We start from the raw sequence: 21,117 nt of genomic DNA on the forward strand, positions 1-21,117 counted from the left end.
CCAATTGTTCACTGAGATGAAGGCAGATACAGGGGCAAGGAGGCTTGGCGCACATTTCTCTGTTTCTTACTGCCATATTAGTTAGATAATAAGACGTTTAGATTGATAAGTTATTTGACTTTGCTTGCGAAAATGTATACTCCACTTTGTGAGAGATAAACGGCCAATTTCACAGTTAGGCTTTATGCACACAATGTACGGAGGCATACAGTGGCGCACGGGCTACCATACAGCTCTGCAAGTGGGAACCATGTTGTCATTTGGATGCCTTTGTGCACGTCCAAGAGGCACAGTGTTCTCATTGCTTCTAGGGTAGAATACTCTCCATAATGCGGCATGCTTTGGAACATTCTATGGTATGGGCCCATGTTCTATGGCCGACGTAATTGGTAGCCATGTGATATGGCTCTTCATTTCAGTCGTGTGTATGACACTTTAGCAAGTTAAATAATATTAGATTTCCTTCAACTAACAAAATGCAAATAACCCCCATCCCCATAACTGAGCTACAGAAAGTCAAATCTCTCTCTTTGAAGCAAAGATTAACACTTTCCTCAGTGGCATGCTGGTTTGAACCTTTTCGTCTATACATGACCTCTTGGAGTTTACACATTTCAAACATAGACCATTTTTGACTGGTAATAATAAAAATTAACTTTGTTTTTCCTAACGCGTTGGTCATATATTTTATTATTGCTCACCGGCTGTATTTACATGTGCACTAGTTGTAGAAAAACCTACTGTGTGGAGGTGTAAAAGAACCACGGTCAGGGAGAGAACATATTGATGTGTTTTGTCAGAGCAAATACATCCAACTCCCGTCTTGTTCTGGGTCTCTAATCGGCTAGAAGAATGCTGAGCAACATCGATTTGGGTCTGTGTTAGAGCAGTAAAGAAACCCATTACCAGGAGATGTTGCTATACAGTAGTGCCATACATCATTAGTACAACTTTACCTAAAGTGTACTGGACAAGCAACTGTAAAGGAAGGCGATATGTTACCAAATCAGATCATTTGTCTTTAAATGCAATACTGAGCTGGCGAAGACTTACAGGGGTCGTCTGGGTTTTAGTAAATGCAGTCTAATAGACGGCAATCATCTAGATGAACTACTTACTAATAATGTACATTGCAGGGGCCAACAAGTCATATGTGTTACCAGTGCAGATGTAAGCGGTCACGTGAGCAGGGGATACGCTGTCACCTGAAAAGAAAAATAACAGTGCTTCTGACTATAATAAATTGTGAAAAGGACTGTGAAGTCTGTGTCGCATACTTCCAAACTACTGGTCAAACATGATCCATTAGAGAAAGTAGTTATTTTCTGGCATGTCTTGTTTTATAGCTTTCGCTCGATTAACAAGGGCATCCGGTTTCAGTGTCTTTCCCTGTTGCATTGTGTTCCAATTTTGCATGGTTTATTCACTTTGGGGTCTTGTGGGCATTGCTAGGGTCTTAAAAGATCAGGGGCACAAGCCCCAAGAAACTCCCCCCCCCTGGAAAAAATATTTTCACATACATGTCGGAGATAGCATATCTATAAGACTAAGGCCCCTATAGCTACGCAACTCTTTAGAATTAGATGCATTGTCTCAGCAGACTTTATCACATATAATAGGCTTAAATACAGCGGCTCAGCAGACAGTATCACACATGATAGACTTAGATATAGGGCCCGGCTCGCTGACATTGCCGCTCCAACGCTGGAAAGGTAAGATAATAGCTTTTTTTTATGTTACTTATTTTTTTTGTGTGTTTTGTGTTTTTTTTTTTACAGGTGGTTGGACTTCTTCAGATTCGAAGACTACTTAGATGACGGCGGTTTTTTTATTTTCACTAAAATGGTTAACGAGGGTTGTGTGGGTTTTCTTTATTTCAATAAAATATTTTTTCTATGTCCTTGTATTTTTTTAAACTTTATTACTAACACCTAAGTAATGGCCGCTGGCTGATTGACAACATCCATTACTAAGGCTGGGATCAATGTTAGCCGGTGAAAAGGCTAACACTAAACCCCCATTATTACCCTGGTACCCACCGCCACCTGGGGTGCTGGGAAGAGCTGGGTATGATTCAGTACCCGACCATCTGTAGTGATGGTCGGGCACGGGGGTGGCCGGAGGCTTGAATTATTATGCTGAGAAGGGTCAAAAACAGTGGACCTTCCCACCCTGCTAATGCTAGCCTGCTCCTGCTATGCTGTATCTGGCTGGTTATGAAAAATGGGGGGGGGACCCCACATTGTTTTTTCTATTTGTTTTTATTTTTTTTTTAAAGTGGGGTACCCTGTATTTTTCATAACCAGCCACATACAACATTGCAGCAGCAGGCTAGCATTACCTGGGTGTGTAGGCCCACTGATTTTGTACCTTCCCAGCCTAATAATACCAGCCTGTGACCGCCCCAGTACCCCGACCATCACTACAGATTGTCGGGTACTGGATCGTACCCGGCTCTTCCCGATCCCCCTGGTGGTGGTGGGTTGCGAGGTAATAATGGGGGTTAGTGCTAGCCTCTGTACCGGCTAATACTAAGACCCGCCTTAGTAATGGATGCTGTCAATCAGCCAGCGGCCATTACTATGGCGGTAGTAAGAAAGTTTAAAAAAATAAAATAAAAAAAAAACACACAACCGTCGTTAACCATTTTATTTAAAATGAAAAAAGCCGTCATCAAACTAGTCCTCGAATCCGACGTAATCCAACAACCGAACCTGTATAAAAAGCACAAACACGAAAAAAAAAGTTACTTGCACATACGGTAGACTTACATACAGGACCCATGTGTGATACTGTCTGTTGGACCCTGTATCTAAGCCTACCACGTGTTAGGCTTCAATACAGGGCCTAAGCAGACCGTAATCTTATACAGTATAAGATTACTGTCTGCTGGGGCCCTGTATCTAAGCCTACTATGGGGTAGGCTTAGATACAGGGCCCAGCAGACAAGATCACACATGGGCCATGTATCTAAGCCTACCATGTGGTAGACTTCGATACAGGGCCCAGCAGACAGCATCACGCTATGTGTGATCCTGTCTGATGGGCTCTGTATCTAAGCCTACCATATGTTAGGCTTAGATACAGGGGCCCAACCGACCGTAATCTTATACAGCATAAGATTACTGTCTGCTGGGGCCCTGTATCTAAGCCTAGGGTTAGATACAGGGCCCAGCACAAAGGATAACACCATGTGTGATCCTATGTGCTGGGCCCTATTTCTAAGCCTACCACATGTTAGGCTTAGATACACGGCCCCAGCAGACAGTAATACTAACACTATACTTTACCCTCTGCTTCGCCTCCAGACGCAGCGGAGATGCTGACACCATCCAGAATTGCATTTATTACATAGGCCTCAGTTACTATAGTAACTGGTTATAGATGTGGTGCGGGGCAACACCTATAGCTACACCATTATGTGGTAGTCGCCCGGAGATCCGGAGCAGCTGCCCAAAGATCCAGGGCTTGGACCCCGAAAGCCCGGTGCTAGCGATGCCACTGGTCTTAGGAGAAGCACCCAAACATTGTTTACTTCACATAGCATGCGGTAATGTTATTATCATCTTCACAGACATGTAGATCATACTATCCAGCATTGGAGAATGCAAAAAGAGATTCAACCGCCTTGACGGAAGCCTTGGTTCTGAATTTTATTATGACTGGTACTTCTGTTCAGATGAAATATTAGTATGGGCACGTGGCGGTGTCAAACAAATTGTGACATTTGGAATTAAACTAGAACAATGTTCGAGTTTAAACCACCGCTACCCAATTACTGTCATATGAATGGACGTGATGTACAGTAGCATAGATTTATGTCAAATCTGACGTCCAAACAGGTAACCTGTCGCTGGTGGGGCACCTCCAGTCTACACTGCTACATACAGCCTCATCTCGTGCCAGTGACAAGACAGCACCTGAAAAGTTTGTTATGATACTGCCCAGATAACCGGGGCCAGATATCGCCCAAAGGAAGAAAAGCAGGCTGTACCACTTTAGTATCATTTATATTCCTAGAAACAGGTGGTTGGCATCTGCAAGACGTTATTCTAGAAGAGCTGCCAAAATGTATTTAGCATCAGTGTACAGCTGATGGGCACAACGTGAAGGCAAGGCCTCCAGGCATAGAGAAGTGCCAAGGGTTGAAAATCTGAAGATGCTTTGTTTTCCTAAAGTAAAATTTATAGACAGTAGGTGAAACCAGACCTGGAGGTTTTGCCCGCTATGCCATTTTTTGGGAAAGTTGGTTCAGCTTGTTGTAAATACTTTCAGGGCCTTGCCAACTAACATATGTAGATTCCTTGGAGATAACATGGAGAGGAGCACTCCTATTTTACTATATATTCCCCTGAATATAGTGGTTACTCATTTTTCATGTGCGTCAGTGATGTCTGACATTACATCATTTATCTAATGTGACGGCCAGCATGAAGAGCGGATATTACCGGTCACTACGTTAGGCAGGAGCAGCGTGTTGAGTTGTCTTGTTGGAGCCTCATGGGAGAAAATGAAATAACATATGCTGTTAGCAATTCAACAAAGTTCAGTGTCTAAATAAATTAATTTATAGATTCAGTTTTTACTAAATTTTACAAATTCAATTTGCATGAAATGTTGAGTGACTGTGCTTTGTTTAGATTTTATTTTCTTCTCCATTTACATCTGAAGGGAAAATAGAAATTCTGCCGTTCACTACTTGGAAACTTGTTTTATCTACATTTCACAGACAGATATGTGAGGTTACTCTTTTGTGTCTTCCCACTATTCAGTGCACAGGAAACCATTACCATTCGGTGTATATAAAGGGTTTTCGGGTTATCTTTGTTAGGTTTTAATGCCGCTAAATTTTGAAAATAAACAAAATCACCTGTCCGTTTCTTTCTGTTTACCATCCATATGTACTGACGTATCGTCCATGATGTTGTCACGTCATATAGCGATGGTTGGCTCCTGCGATATCATGATGTTGACTTCACATTAGACCGTATGGATCGTAAATAGACAGGATCAGGAGCAGGCAAGTTGCGGTGGTGTGGGAACGGCACAGAAATGTAAGAATATTAAGGCAAGCTTATTACAGTTTGGTTTATTTTTAAGTTCTAGCTGTATTAAAACGTAGTTAAAGTTCTTGAAAAACACCTGTAATGAAACTTTCTTCCTTTATATAAATAATGTTGTCTCTGCTTGGTTGAAACATTGTTGTCTATATCCAGAGTCTAAGGCCCCATTCACATCACGTTTTGGCCTTCCATCTGAGGTTTATGTTGGGAGGACTCCCTAAGTTTTCCTCCGACGGAAGGCTGCATCGTATCTAACTGTATGGCGTACAGTGGGATACATTGCTTGGGTACTCTGGCCCTGGGGAAATTCCTGATGTCATTCCCCATACAGTGAAGGAAATAAGTATTTGATCCCTTGCTGATTTTGGAAGTTTGCCCACTGTCAAAGACATGAACAGTCTAGAATTTTTAGGCTAGGTTAATTTTACCAGTGAGAGATAGATTATCTAAAAAAAAAAGGGAAAATCACATTGTCAAAATTATATATATTTATTTGCATTGTGCACAGAGAAATAAGTATTTGATCCCTTTGGCAAACAAGACTTAATACTTGGTGGCAAAACCCTTGTTGGCAAGCACAGCAGTCAGATGTTTTTTGTAGTTGATGATGAGGTTTGCACACATGTTAGATGGAATTTTGGCCCACTCCTCTTTGCAGATCATCTGTAAATCATTAAGATTTCGAGGCTGTCGCTTGGCAACTTGGATCTTCAGCTCCCTCCATAAGTTTTCGATGGGATTAAGGTCTGGAGCCATTTTTAATGTCCTGGTGGAGGGAAGGAGGTTGTCACTCAGGATTTGACGGTACATGGCTCCATCCATTCTCCCATTGATGCGGTGAAGTAGTCCTGTGCCCTTAGCAGAGAAACACCCCCAAAACATAATGTTTCCACCTCCATGCTTGACAGTGGGGACGGTGTTCTTTGGGTCATAGGCAGCATTTCTCTTCCTCCAAACACGGCGAGTTGAGTTAATGCCAAAGAGCTCAATTTTAGCCTCATCTGACCACAGCACCTTCTCCCAATCACTCTCAGAATCACCCAGATGTTCATTTGCAAACTTCAGACGGGCCTGTACATGTGCCTTCTTGAGCAGGCGGACCTTGCGGGCACTGCAGGATTTGAATCCATTACGGCGTAATGTGTTACCAATGGTTTTCTTGGTGACTGTGGTCCCAGCTACCTTGAGATCATTAAGAAGTTCCCCCCGTGTAGTTTTCGGCTGAGCTCTCACCTTCCTCAGGATCAAGGATACCCCACGAGGTGAGATTTTGCAAGGAGCCCCAGATCGATGTCGATTGACAGTCATTTTGTATGTCTTCCATTTTCTTACTATTGCACCAACAGTTGTCTCCTTCTCACCCAGCGTCTTACTTATGGTTTTGTAGCCCATTCCAGCCTTGTGCAGGTCTATGATCTTGTCCCTGACATCCTTAGAAAGTTCTTTGGTCTTGCCCATGTTGTAGAGGTTAGAGTCAGACTGATTAATTGAGTCTGTGGACAGGAGTCTTTTATACAGGTGACCATGTAAGACAGCTGTCTTTAATGCAGGCACCAAGTTGATTTGGAGCGTGTAACTGGTCTGGAGGAGGCTGAACTCTTAATGGTTGGTAGGGGATCAAATACTTATTTCTCTGTGCACAATGCAAATAAATATATATAATTTTGACTATGTGATTTTCAGTTTTTTTTTAAATATAATCTATCTCTCACTGGTAAAATTAACCTAGCCTAAAAATTCTAGACTGTTCATGTCTTTGACAGTGGGCAAACTTACAAAATCAGCAAGGGATCAAATACTTATTTCCTTCACTGTATATGGACAGTGACATCAGAAGCTTCCACGCACTGGAGTCCCCGGGCAGAACACTAGCTGACTTTCTGCCCGAGGACTGCGGCTCTGGGAAAGCTCCTAAAGTCACTGTCCATATACAGATGTAGCCATCTTTATCATGATTTTTAACACATTGAATACACAGTGGCAAGATCCTTTATCTTGGCTTTTTCAATGACATTTCAATGGCTTCTGCAGCAACTTATCAGAGTCAAGATAAAGATGGCGACATCCGTATGAACAGTGAAGTCAGGTGATTCCAAAAGGCCAGAGTCCCCAACCAGCAGCTGTGCAAGAATCTCCAGCGACCTAACAGTCTCTATATGGACAGTTATGTCACTGGAGCCTCCTGAAGTATAAGTTTAACGTATACCTGTGACAGATGCCTAACAGTGGTATCAGTCACCCATAGGCTCCCATGTTAAAAAAAACAAAACGTATACCACGCAGTATTTTTTTTTTTGCGGGACCGCTCAGGATGGAATAGCGTAGTCTACTTCGCTATTCCACCCTTCAAAAAATAGTATACCGTCGTATTGTATTCCATCCCGACAGAGGCCACTCTTTTGGCCAACGTGGGGCCCTGTGAAAACGTTTATACACGATAAACGTACGTAGTTCATAAATGCGATGTGAAAAGGGCCATAAAATCCTATACTTCTCATGTACATACAAATATACACGTCATTAAAAGGCCTTTCTATATGCCCTATTAGATATTACCTGCTGTAGAATGTGGGGTGTCCACCTGGAACTTCCCCTTTTAAAGGGTTTTTTCCTTGTAAACATTTATGGCATATTTACACCATATGCCATAATAGTCTGATAGGTGGGTAACCCCTGACGTAGTGTGAATCGAGGCGGTTGCATCAAGAAGAGGAGACTTAAATAGAGATGTGGCCGCCGTGCCATGGAAGTCTCTGGGAGTTATGGGAACAAAAGAGCAAGCTGCTGGCTGCCACGGCTTTCTAAACAGGGTGGGTAGGCCTATTCTCCTGATATGTAGCGGTCCCAGAGGTGTCAGACTTTTGTGGCTTATCCGTTGTCTGAGCTGACTTGTGAGGAACACAACACCTATGTTAATTGGATGTGATCCGGACAGGTAAACGATGATTCTTCCAGTCACTCACAGCAAGCAGGGATGTTGATATGTGGGAGAAATTGAAACATCGTTTTGCAGAGCGGGTTTAAAAAATAAAAGCAGTGATCTGATTTGTTGCTACTGACAAAATGGACAATTTTTCATAAAACAGTTATTTATGCATAAGATAAATTATAGATTAAAGTGTAGCTAAACGTTCGACAAATATCTGACATGTCATAGTGACATGTCAGAAGTTTGGATTGGTGGAGGTCCGAGCACTGAGACCCCCACCAATCGCTAGAACGAAGCAGCAGAAGCTCTCGTGTGAGTGCTCAGCCGCTTCGTGTCTGTTTGGCTTTTTCCAGAGAGCCGATGTATCGGAGTACGGGCTCATAGACTTTGTTTTGAGTCCGTACACCGATACATTTATATCCGGAAAAAGCAGAACAGACATGAAGCGGCTGAGCACTCACACGAGCATTTCAGCTGCTTCGTTGTAGCGATTGGTGGGGGTCTCCGTGCTCGGACCCCCACCAATCCAAACTTCTGACATGTCACTATGACATGTCAGGGGTTTGTCGAACGTTTAGCTACACTTTAACTTTGGATGTGACTGTAGAAATAAAACATGTAACGTTAGTGCAGACCAAGGAAAGCCAAGTATTAGCAAAAAGATGTCATATTTTGGTAGACTTCTTGTTTCAGTTGGCCATTATATTATGAATAATACATCTTTGAGCTTTTCTTACAGCAGAGCTGTTCTACTTTGTTGGATCGGCAGAGATGGACTCCCTCCCTCCCTCCATTGCTAACATTACAGCCGTTTCTACATAAGTTATCTCCTGTTCTTCCTATGTGTGATACGTTCCGTACTATGAGCCTTCTGATGCTGCAGGCAGCTTGCTGGTGATGTTACAGGGGAAAGACATTGTACCTGTAGTTCTCTGCCAAAGCCATTGCACAAAGAGCAATGATGTTGCTGCCGGCTGCTCTTCTCTTTGCAGAACTGCATTTTAGCATTTGCAGAGCCAGAAAACTTTGTACTTGGATTCACAGATGTCTGCCAGCGTATTTTAATGTAGCAGTAGTATTTTTTTATAATTAGTTATTGGCTGAATATTATAAATAAATTGGATCTGTCCCCAGGTCCCTTATGCTTTGTATACAGGCCATTATTGCATGTATAGATATCAAATAGCCTTGTTCTCTCGTAAGAGAATAGTCTTCCGGAACTTACTGCTCACTTCTGTATATGCAGCTTCTTCCTGCAGCAGAGACATGAAGGTGAAGTAGTTGTCTGGGAAGAAACATACCTATAAAAATACTCTTCCTGTATTAGATCTAGCCCTTGATGAGTTTGCGTTGTTCTGTTGAAGAACTGGGTACCAAAAAATTGACGGCTTATCCTCAGGACAGGCCATAAATATTTGATCGGTCGAGGTCTGACTCCCGGAACCCTTGCCCATCAGCTGTTTTGAAGGGGCCGCTGCGCTCATACGCGCTGACACACTTGTAGTAGTACAACCTTCTCCCATTCACGTCATTGGGAGAAGGCAGTAATACTGTGAACCACCGCTACAAGTGTCAGCGATTCACAGTATGAGCAGTAAAGGAAATGAAGGGGAAGCAGTGCTCGTACGAGCGTTGCGGCCCCTTTAAAACAGCTGATCGGCGGGGGTGCCGGGAGTCTGACCTCGACCGATCAGATATAGACAACCCCATTAAAGGAAACCGTAGGGTAAGGGGCCTTCAAAAGTAAAGATAACATTCAACCCCTTAAGGATAAGAATTTTAGATTTTTCCACGATGCATCCCAGTGATTATAACTTTTTTATTCAAAGTAGCTGTATGAGGTTATGTTTTTTCGGGACAAATTGTACTTTATTAAGGTGCCGGTTTTTTGGTACATTAGCGTTTCATTTAGATCAATTTTTATTTTGGAAAAAATGCAGAAATAGACAGCTTACTCTTTTACAGTATACACCGACCATCCTAAATGTGCTATATATTTATTGTGCTGGTTGCTAGGCCCTGTTCATATGGAGTTTTTTGGCGCTAATTTTGACATGGAAACCGTGTCGGAATCAATGGGAATCAGGCGTTTTTTTTTTCCTGAGCGTTTTTTGTTCGCTCGTGGTAAAAAAAAAAGCAACATGATTTTTCTTGAGGTGTTTTCCGCCTCAAAAACCCCATTGAAATCAATGGGAGATGGGAAAAAACGACACGAACGGCCGCGGATGTGTTTTGACGCAGTTTTTGGCAAAAAACGCTCGCAGTTTTTTCCTTTGCCACTACAAGAAAGAGGTAAAAAAAGTAACAAAAAAAAAACACATAAAAAACCACGTGTGGTACAAAACCACTTAACAAAAAAACGAAGCTGATTTTTCCAGGCAGAATTTTCTGCCTGCAAAAAACTTTGTGTGAACTGACTCTTACGGTCGTGACAATATCAAATATGTGTATGTTTTAAGTTTTGGAATTTATACTTAATAACGTTTATTTAATGCAAAAAAGAATATTTAATTGAACATAACTTTTTTTTAAATCCATTTTACTTTTTTAACCCCTATCCGCACCAGGACGTAACTGTACGTCGTTGCAGGAAGTTACTTCCCGCACGAGGACGTACAGTTACTGAGTTAATCCCGGTGCACACTGTCGGCGACAGTGTGCACCGGGAACCAGGAGGTCAGCTGTCGCCGACAGCTGACACTCCCCTCTTGCCGGCCAGCGGTCCTTTGCCGCTGATTTCGGCGCATTAACCCCTTAAATTCGGCGATCGGGTGCAATCGCCGAATTTTAGGGGTTTCTAACATATCGGCAGACCCCCGTCCGAAATCGCGGGGTCTGCCGATAGTTAGTATGGCAAACGGAAGCCAAACAATGGCTTCCGGGTCTGCCATGGACAGAAGCCCATCAGGACCAACCTTCGGCTGGTCCTGATAGGCTTCCTGTCAGAGTGACAGAAAGTCACTGTGCCGTTCCCGATGCACACTGTCGGCGACAGTGTGCATCGGGAACTTGGAGATCAGCTGTCCCCGACAGCTGACACTCTCCAGTGTTGCCGATCAGCGGCTCATCGCCGCTGATTTCGGCAATTAACCCGTTACATGCGGGGCTCGATTGCGATCTCCGCATGTAGCGGGTTTGTAGCGCATCAGCAGCCCCCATGCAATCGTGGGGGCTTCTGATGCTTGTGATGGCACCTGGGGGCCAGACAACGGCCCCCAGGTCTGCCATGTATGTCAGCCTATGAGGATCAGCCTCTGCTGATCCTCGTAGACCAACTGTCAGAGTGACTGACGTCACACTGACAGTTGGAATACATTACACTACCTAGGTAGTATAATGTATTCTAGCAGCGATCAGAGCTGCAGGTCAAAAAAAGAAAGTGTAAAAAGTAAAAAAAAAAGTTAATAAACAAAAATATAAAGTGTAAAAAGTAAAAAAAAGTTAATAAAAATGTTTTATAAAAGTGTAAAAATAAAAGGTTTTGTTTTCCTATAATAAGTCATTTATTATAGGGAAAAAATGAAAACGTTAAAAAAAAGTACACATATTTGGTATCGCCGCGTTCGTAACGACCCAATCTATGAAACTATAATGTTAATTTTTCCGCACGGTGAACGCCGCAAACAAAATAAACTGAAAACGGTCAGCATCGCTATTTTTTGGTCACCACCCCTCCCAAGATATAGAATAAAAAGTGATCAAAAAGTTGCATTTACCCCAAAATGGTACCAATGAAAACTACAACCCGTCCCGCAAAAAACAAGACCTCCCACAGCTTTTTTGACGAAAAAATAAAAAAGTTACGGCTCAGAATAGCGTGTCCCAGAAAATAAATTATTTTATAGAAACTTCATTTTATTGTGCAAACGCTGCAAAACTTAAAAAAAACTATACACATATGGTATCGGCGTAATCGTACCGACCGGCAGAATAAATTAAAACGTAATTTATTGCGCACGGTGAACGCTGTAATAAATAAAGAATTTAAAGCGCCAAAATCGCTGTTTTTTGGTCACCCTAGCTCTAAAAAAGATCCTGAGGGGCCAAAATGCTCACTATACCCCTAGAAAAATTCCTTGAGGGGTGTAGATTCCAAAATAGGGTGACTTTTGGGGGGTTTCCACTGTTTTGGTCCCTCCGGGGCGTTGCAAACCCGACATGGCACTGAAAACCAATCCAGCAAAATCTGCTTCAAAAAATCCAAAAGGCGCTCCCTCCCTTCTGAGCCCTGCTGTGGGTCCAAACATCAGTTTACGACCACATATGGGGTATTGCCGTAATCGGGAGAAATTGCTTTACAAATGTTGGGCGGCTTTTTCTCCTTTATTCCTTGTAAAAATGAAAAAATTCTATGTTTCCACAGAAAAATAGGTGATTTTCATCTTCACAGACTAATTCCACTAAAGTCTGCAAAAAAACTGTGGGGTCAAAATGCTAACTATACCCCTAGAAAAATGCCTTGAGGGGTGTAGTTTCCAAAATGGGGTCACTTTGGGGGGGTTTCGGCTGTTTAGGTACCACAAGACCTCCTCAAACCTGACATGGTGCCTAAAATATATTCCTAAAAAAAGGAGGCCCCGAAATCCACTAGGTGCTCCTTTGCTTCTGAGGCCTGTGTTTCAGTCCATTACCATACTAGGGCCACATGTTGGATATTTCTAAAATCTGCAGAATCTGGGCAATAAATATTGAGTTGCGTTTCTCTGGTAAAACCTTCTGTGTTACAGATTTTTTTTTATTACAAATGAATTTCGGCAAAAAAAATGAAATTTGTAAATTTCACCTCTACTTTGCCTTAATTCCTGTGAAACGCCTAAAGGGTTAAAATATTTTCTGAATGTGGTTTTGAATACCTTGAGGGGTACAGTTTTCAAAATGGGGTGATTTATGGGGACTTTCTAATATATAAGGCCCTCAAAGCAACTTCAGAACTGAACTGGTCCCTGAAAAAATAGCCTTTTGAAATTTTATTGAAAATATGAGAAATTGCTGCTAAAGTTCTAAGCCTCGTAACGTCCTCGAAAAATAAAAGTACGTGAAAAAAAATTATGCAAACATAAAGTAGACATATAGGAAATGGTAACTAGTAACTATTTTGTGTGGTATTACTATCTGTTTCACAAGCAAATACATTTAAGTTTAGAAAAATGCAAATTTTTGCAAATTTTTGCTAAAATTTGAAGTTTTTCACAAATAAATATTGAATTTATCGACCAAATTTTTTCACTAACATAAAGTACAATATGTCACGAGAAAACAATCTCAGAATCGCTTGGATAGGTAAAAGCATTCCGGAGTTATTACCACATAAAGTGACACATGTCAGATTTGAAAAAATAGGCTGTGTCCTGAAGGCCAAAACAGGCTGTGTCCTAAAGGGGTTAATACCATTATATAGATTTTTTATTGTGATCTTTATTTATTGTATATATCTCTATATGCCAGTAAATTAGTCTGTGTCCTGATAGTACACAGGCAGTTGTTAGGACATACCTCAGTATGCCCTAACAACAGGAAATATGGTCAGACAGCCCTGGGGGTCCTTCAATGGGCCCTGTGCTGTCTTCCCATGTATGGTATTTGTCTCAATTGCTTGACAGGGATTCCCTGTGATGCTTTAAAGGAGGGGGGGTCACTCTTTCCCAGTGAATGTTGCGATCAGTATTGATTCCAGCATTCAAAGGGTTAACGGTAAAGATCAGAGTTTCCCCTGATCTCCCACATTAAAACTGGGCTGTGTATTACAAAAAAAATAATATATCCCGCCATTGTTTTTGTTTCTTTTTTTTTTCTTTTTAGAACGTTCTTATATAACGTTCTCCGAAAATTAGAGGCTACAAACACTCTAATTCTTAAACGCTGTTTCAGGGACCGTGGCCGCAGTAAGTTTAATGTTTTGATAAAGTCTTTTCGATACAGATGGTCATATGGGCAAAGCGTATATAAATAATCACCCCCACCTACCCCCTCCTGCTTCTGTGGTGCTGAAGAGTTTATGGACCAAATTGTATTACTATATTAGACTTCATTCACATTTCGTTTTGGGAGATTCGTTTTCTCATGCATTTTTCTATTACATCAAACATGGTAATGGATCCCAGCACAAAGGAGAAGAAAATCGTTCCCTAAGGAATGGTTTCCCTTCTCTTTTGTACTAGGATCTGTTCCCGTTTTTGATGAAAAAAGACTTATGGGAGAGAGAGGATCTCCCGAATGCAGTGTGAATGCAGCCTAAGGCTGGGTTCACACTTCTGTTTTATACATCTGATCCAAGCTGATTGAGCAAATGATGTGTAAAATGACCTTAGGTTCAATCAGTTACTCAATTGATTTTTAGGATTATGTTCTCTTATAGGCTCAAAAGATGTAACATGCTGTATTTATTATGCCCTTGGAAATACAGATCCTGACTAAATGGATGCATTTTGGCATCTCTGTAAATCCCATAGAAATAAATGGGACCTGTCAACCCATTATTGTCTCAAAACAACATAAACACACTGCTAATTTGCATTAAAGTAAATGTCCACAATTCATTTTATTTTTATTTTATTTATTTTTTGTCTTTTTTTAATAGGTACAAAATTCTGTGCGGTTTACTTTCTTGTAGGGTTTGTTCAGGATGACCAAAAACGTGTACTTGCCACACTTGTCCACGAGTTGTGTGTGGTATTGCAGCTCAACCCCATGCAATTCAATGGAATGGAGCTATAATACCAGACCCAACCCATGGACAGGTGTGGCACTGTTTCTGGAAGAAAGCATCCATGTTTTTCTAATCCTGGACAACCCCTTTATTGTATCTTTATAGGAGTTGAAGCTCTATTTTTTTGATACAGAGCTCCAAATCCCCTGAATAGACAAAGATTTAAAAAGAGAACATTCTGTATGCCAGCAGCCACCACTAGAGGGAGCTTATTGCATACTGCATTTTTATTGCGTTGAATGTATAACAGTATGCAGTAAGTTCCTAAGCTCCCTCTAGTGGCAGCTGCAGGAAGCCATAATTGTATCTTTTAACCATATAGTCTATGCAGGGAATTGGTTGCTCTGTATCAGAAAAACAAAGCTCTGACCCCTATAAAGATACATTAAGAAATGAATCAGCACATGGACCACCAAACGACATGGTGGACAGTCACTTTACACAGTTTGCTTTTTTCCCTGAAATGTATTGAACCTCTGCACTATCTACCCCCATTATGACTGTACCCCCTGAAGGGGGATCACTTCCTATGACTGATCTGAGAGCATTTGTTTCTTTTTATTTTTGTATTGAGAAGAAAGTATGTATAGTGTTCATGGGAACAGTGTTTTACTGCAGCGCAGCACATTCAATTCCAATTATTTGCGTGTTTTAAGTTTTTATTAAGCTATATTGCCGGCTGATACCATCTGCTCAGACTGCCATAAACACGTAAAGTGAGTTGTGGTGGTGACGGAGTTGATCAGAAATGACTTCATCATTACCTGTTTTCAGAGCTGTGCTCTTTTCTCAGCAATTTTCAGCTAGATTACATTAGAAATCCAATCGGATGGCAATGAAGTATTGTTATACATGGTGTTCATTGTGACAGCGATTGGAAGGAATTAAAAAATGGGTCAAACAGGTGTCATAACGTCCTGAAGTTCAATTAGGGCCTGATTACTTCAGCGTTCGGGTTCCGTTCAACCTTTCCTTCAGGGGAACCGATGAACGGAAAGCAGAACGGAAACTATCGCCTCCGTTTGCATTACCATTTGTTTCAATGTTAATGCTTCCATTTCAGTTTGTTTCCGTTCCGTGAAGTTTCTGTTTTTTTGTTTTTTTTTCACGGAAACAATAGCGTAGTCGACAGTACTATTGTTTCCATGAAAAAGCGGAAACTTTACGCAACGGAAACAAACTGAAACGGAAGCGTTACCATTGAAACCATGGTAAAGCAAACAGAAGCGATAGTTTCCGTTCGGCTTGTCAATCATCTGTTCCCCTGACGGAAAGGTTGAATGGAATTGATGAACGGAACCCGAACGCTAATGTGAACAGGCCTTAATATAATTTTTTTTTCTTTCAACTAGTTATTATTTAAATTCGTTTGTATGTAAATATAAAAAAATTATGTTAAAAGAACATTGTGACTCAACTTTTCTAGGCATCTAAATTGTAAATTTGTATACATTAGTGGGTTAACTCCATAAACCAGCAGATTCAGGGATAACATCCCCTGTATGAGCCATAATGACAACCATAAATAGATCTGACTAAGGCCCTGTTCACATCATGCTCGGGCATTACGCTCGCTGTTCACATTTGCAGAGTGCTGCCGGACATATGCTCCAGACTAATGCCTCTACAGTCGCATATGTCTGCCATTGACGCCCGTTGTAATAAAACCTATACTTTTTTTTTTTCCCAGCATCCACTTGCATTGGAAAGTATAGTCAACTAAGTAAAAAAAAGGCATACCAGTCAAAGATACGTACGGCAAAGAGTATATTTCAATTACGCACATTTGACGAATGACACTTTGAGTACGCCTGCGTATACTCCTGATATATGATAACATTACGATCGGTTTCTGACACTTGTTTCCCTGGTCAGGAAATATCTGCATGTGGTCTTCATTTGGTGTCATCTGTGTGATATATCCTTCGGGAAATACTCCCAGTGTATACCTCTGACGTGTGCCATACAGTTGCATACATGGTTCGTAAGCCACTATCGTAAAATAAATATATATAGGGTGGTATACTTTTTTTTGAGCGGTTACCCATAGCAACCAGTCGGGTTTCAGCTCTCATTTTGCAAAGAGCCTTTGGAAAAATGATCGCTGAAATCCGATTGGTAGCTATGGGATATTACTTCACTTTTCCCTTTGGTTTTGATTAATATCCCTCAAATTGTCCACAAAAGGCTAGATCTACAATATGTATGCAGTAGTCATACCCAGCTGGTAGAATGGAAGTATTACAGGGTCATATAGGAAATTCTCATCTGTGTTTTCTTCAATCGCCCTAATTCTTAGGTGACGTATAATGGGAGCCATACTGTTTCAATGGTAACCGGTAAGAGAATATCGGTGCTGGAGATAGAGGAAATGTTGACTTTGGCATTATCAGTATTAGTTCTGGATGTCCCAGAGTAAAATATATAAGAAATCATCAGTATAGTGACTACGAGTAGAACTTGTAGGGAAAATGACTGTTTGCAGTCACCGTTAACAACAAATAGATAAAATGTGTAAATGTATAAATAATTAGTTAATTGTTTTACTTCTAAGATATTCTCATTAGAAGAAACAAAGAAAAGCACCAACACATTCTACATAGAATTAGCAGGCGGTGTTCATGCTTTTCCCAAGAATGCCACCTAGTGGCCAGTAAAGGAACGTTCACTACTGTCAGTGCTACTGTAGCGTTAGTTCTCTATTTATAACAGTGCGATAGTGGTACTTGGGTTAACATCCAAACAGGTTCCAAAATGTGACCCATTCTCTAAATATTCATGTATAAATTAGCCAGAATTGCAGTTTTCTCTTCTTATTGACAATTTAAGATGTAATTATTCCACCAAAATTAGAAAATCTACTTTCCCTTTTCTAGTCCTAGGGTCTGTTCAGTAGGCACAGTCATGTACTGAAGATTTCTTTCTATTCTAAGAGTGATTTTAATTTCCTTTCCCCCGCACTGCTGGCAGATGTACACAATCATATATCCCATCTAGATATCAAACTGCTCTTTGCAAATGATTTATTATGGAATCCAACTAGTTGCCTCTGAAATAGTTACCCTTTCTGACTACAAGATCGTTCACTCTTGTGTCTGTGGTCATGCACATACAGCGGTTCTTACATAGGACTGCCTTTTACAAGAAGGGTAATACCAATCCATAATGGCAAGACACTGCTGATTCAAATCTAGGTGCTGACAGGCAGGGCCAGCCCTAGGATAGATGGCGCCCTGTGCGAAAAAATACACAGTATTTTGTCCTCTAATTGTGCCCACAGTATAATGCCACCTGTAGTACTCCTACACAGTATAATGTCCACGTAGTTCCCCCTGTAGATTTTGCCATATAGCCTCCCTGTAGACAGTGCCATAATCCCCCACCTCCTTTTTGTAGATCGTGCCATACAGCCCCCCACCTCCCCCTTGTAGACAGTGCCATAAGTCCCCCACCTCCCCCTTGTAGACAGTGCCATACAGTCCCCCACCTCACCCTTGTAGACAGTGCCATACAGTCTCCCACCTCCCCCTTGTAGACAGTGCCATACAGTCCCCCACCTCCCCCTTGTAGACAGTGCCATACAGTCCCCCACCTCCCCCTTGTAGACAGTGCCATACAGTCCCCCACCTCCCCCTTGTAGACAGTGCCATGCAGTCTCCCATCTCCCCCTTGTAGACAGTGCCATACAGCCCCCCACCTCCCCCTTGTAGACAGTGCCATACAGTCCCCCATCTCCCCCTTATAGACAGTGCCATACAGTCCCCCACTCCCCCTTGTAGACAGTGCCATACAGTCCCCCACCTCCCCCTTGTAGACAGTACCATACAGTCCCCCACCTCCCCCTTGTAGACAGTGCCATGCAGTCTCCCACCTCCCCCTTGTAGACAATGCCCCCAAACAAAAACAAAAATTGTACTCACCTAGGCCCGTTCCCATGACGAACTGAGCTGCTCCATGACGGGATCCTGTAGACCGTAGTACAGAGTTTCCCAACCTTTTCAGACCCGAGGCAGCATTGGGAAAATAACATTTGCTCAGGGCCCCCCTACCAAAAATTGTTTAGAGAAATACAGAAAACGGCTAAGAACAAGCATTACACTCGTAGGGCATGTTCACACACGTTTGTGTTTTTTCTTAAGCTGTTGAAGCGAATGCAAAAGACGCAGGAAAAAAAAAGCTCCAAACGAGCGCCGCAGGTATTTTCTGCCTCCTATTAATTTCAATTGGAGGTCAGAGGCGGAAACCACTTGAAGACCAACAGCCCCCCACTCACAGTAAAAAGTAAAATGACCATCAGCCCCCCACTCACAGTAAAATTCCATCAGCCAACCACTCACAGTAAAATGACCATCAGCCCCCCCACTCACAGTAGAATGACCATCAGCCCACCACTCACAGATTCCCCCTGTAGGTAGCGCCACACAGCCCCTTGTAGGTAGCACTACACAGCCCCCTTGCTCTGCTACCTCCCTGCTCTGCTATAGTGCCGTCGCTACCACTATAGCAGCAGCTGGCGGTGCCACCGCCCTTATGCCCGGGGTCACCACAAGCAGCCGCTATGGCTGCTACAGCGGTAGCGACGGCCACTAAGTTAAGAAGCGCCCGAGTGGAAAGGCGACTGCAGTTAGTGTGTGTATCCCCGCTGGTAGTTGCAACGGCGCGGTGATACACACACCTGCTGGCACCCCTCTTGCAGTGTGGCGACTGGCGCCCTGTGCGACTGCACTGGTCGAACGTATCCATGGCCGGCTATGCTGACAGGATACATTATGGTAGAATCATTTTATTTTGCTTCTTGTCTTCCTGAAGGATCAACACCTAAAAGTTGTCGATCCACTTTTTAATACTGTTCTGCACCCCCCATTAAAATGTCATAATCCATCACCCATCTGGTTAACTCAATGCTCATGTAATGCAGTTTTATTATCTTTCATTTGAAGTGACTTGAATATAGCAATTGTATATGAAATTAAATACAGACAATGGCATTATACAGCATTCCTGTCACTTAAAGGCAAAGTACAATTCCTTAAAGGGGTTGTCCACTTTGGATAATTTATTTTTGTTAGACGTCTTCTTTAACTATAAGGTTATCACAGATTGTCCCGACTGCTTGAATCCCCAACAATTAATTTAAGGCCAAAAATTGTTGTTTTTTTCATAAAAAGGTCAGTCATTGTGATTGGTCCAATTTTATAAATAGTTTTTATTCAAAATTAGTTTTACTTTTTGAGATACAGCTGCTTTTATATTCTCTATACAGAGCAGCTGTATCATGCACGGAGTCCTGGATCCGTCAGATCCGCCGGACTGACGGGTTCAATGTCAGCGGGAGACACACAGGATCCATCTCTAAACTATCACATCTAAGTTCGTCGCTGGATCTCAAAAAGTAAAAATATTTTTTTTATAAAAACGATGTATAAAGTTATACCAAACACACTAACAAAAATGCCATTCAAAGGTGCACGTAGTCTTTAAGAATTGCATGTCGCCCATTAAAATCAATGGGCCGCTCGTGTAATGCATGGACATCCTGGGTCCTCCAGAGCTAGAGACACTCTTTGTAACTGCTTTCCATCTTCCCAGCAGTACAAATATAGATGACCGCCTGCATACTAACCAGTCTTTAGGACTAAGGACTGGGAATAGTGGTCCATATTTTGCTCATACACTAGTTTGGTTCCCCCACAGCTGTGCTTTTCTAGTATCTGACTATTTTTGCTTCAATAAGAAGCAGTTTTGCTAGTAAGAAAATCATGTGTACCTCCAAACCGTAGGCACCATTTAATGGGGTTTCTGGTCCTTTCTATGCTAAGGGTGCGGCTGTATGTAAACAATAAGGTTGAGATGACATGTCGTCCTTCTGAGGTTATGTTTACGCCATCACGTGACATAACCAAGTGACTGCATTATCCATTAACTCCTTCAGGGTATAGGCAGATGTGGATAATATACTCCCATGATTATGTCACTTTGCACAGCAGGGGGCACAATCCTCATTCGTTGTACATAGAGAAGTAAAATATTTTTTCCCTTTTTATACATTTTTCTTATTTTGTATGAAGGTTTCTGAGGAGGAAAACAATTAGGTCCTGGAGAAAAGATGCTATAAAATGCTGATCGGTGATGGTTCACTCCCATTGGTGCTCTTGGTACACCACCACGCTCATGTTCCTCCTCCGTTGATCAAAGCCTGGCGAGCAATAGATTTCCTAGGTTATTTCCACTAAGTTAGATACAAGAAGTTACTTTTCTCTAACTAATATAGAATTTTTTTCCCCCTTTAGGCTATGTTCACACGGAGTATTTTGGGGGAGGAATATCTGCCTCAAAGTTCCAAACGGAATTTTGAGGCAGATATTCCTCCCCCAAAATACTCCGTGTGAACAGCAATTATCGCGCCGTTTTTCGCCCGC

At 41.9% G+C, this 21,117-nt stretch overlaps 1 protein-coding gene across 5 annotated transcripts in view; it reads left to right on the plus strand.

The window, feature by feature from the left end:
- DENND1A (DENN domain containing 1A) overlaps positions 1-21,117 on the plus strand; it is a 582,084-nt gene that overhangs the window by 413,659 nt on the left and 147,308 nt on the right. The gene's annotated exons all lie outside the window — the stretch shown is intronic.

Source organism: Rhinoderma darwinii, chromosome 8 (genome assembly GCF_050947455.1).
Source record: "Rhinoderma darwinii isolate aRhiDar2 chromosome 8, aRhiDar2.hap1, whole genome shotgun sequence".
NCBI classification, from domain to species: domain Eukaryota; kingdom Metazoa; phylum Chordata; class Amphibia; order Anura; family Rhinodermatidae; genus Rhinoderma; species Rhinoderma darwinii.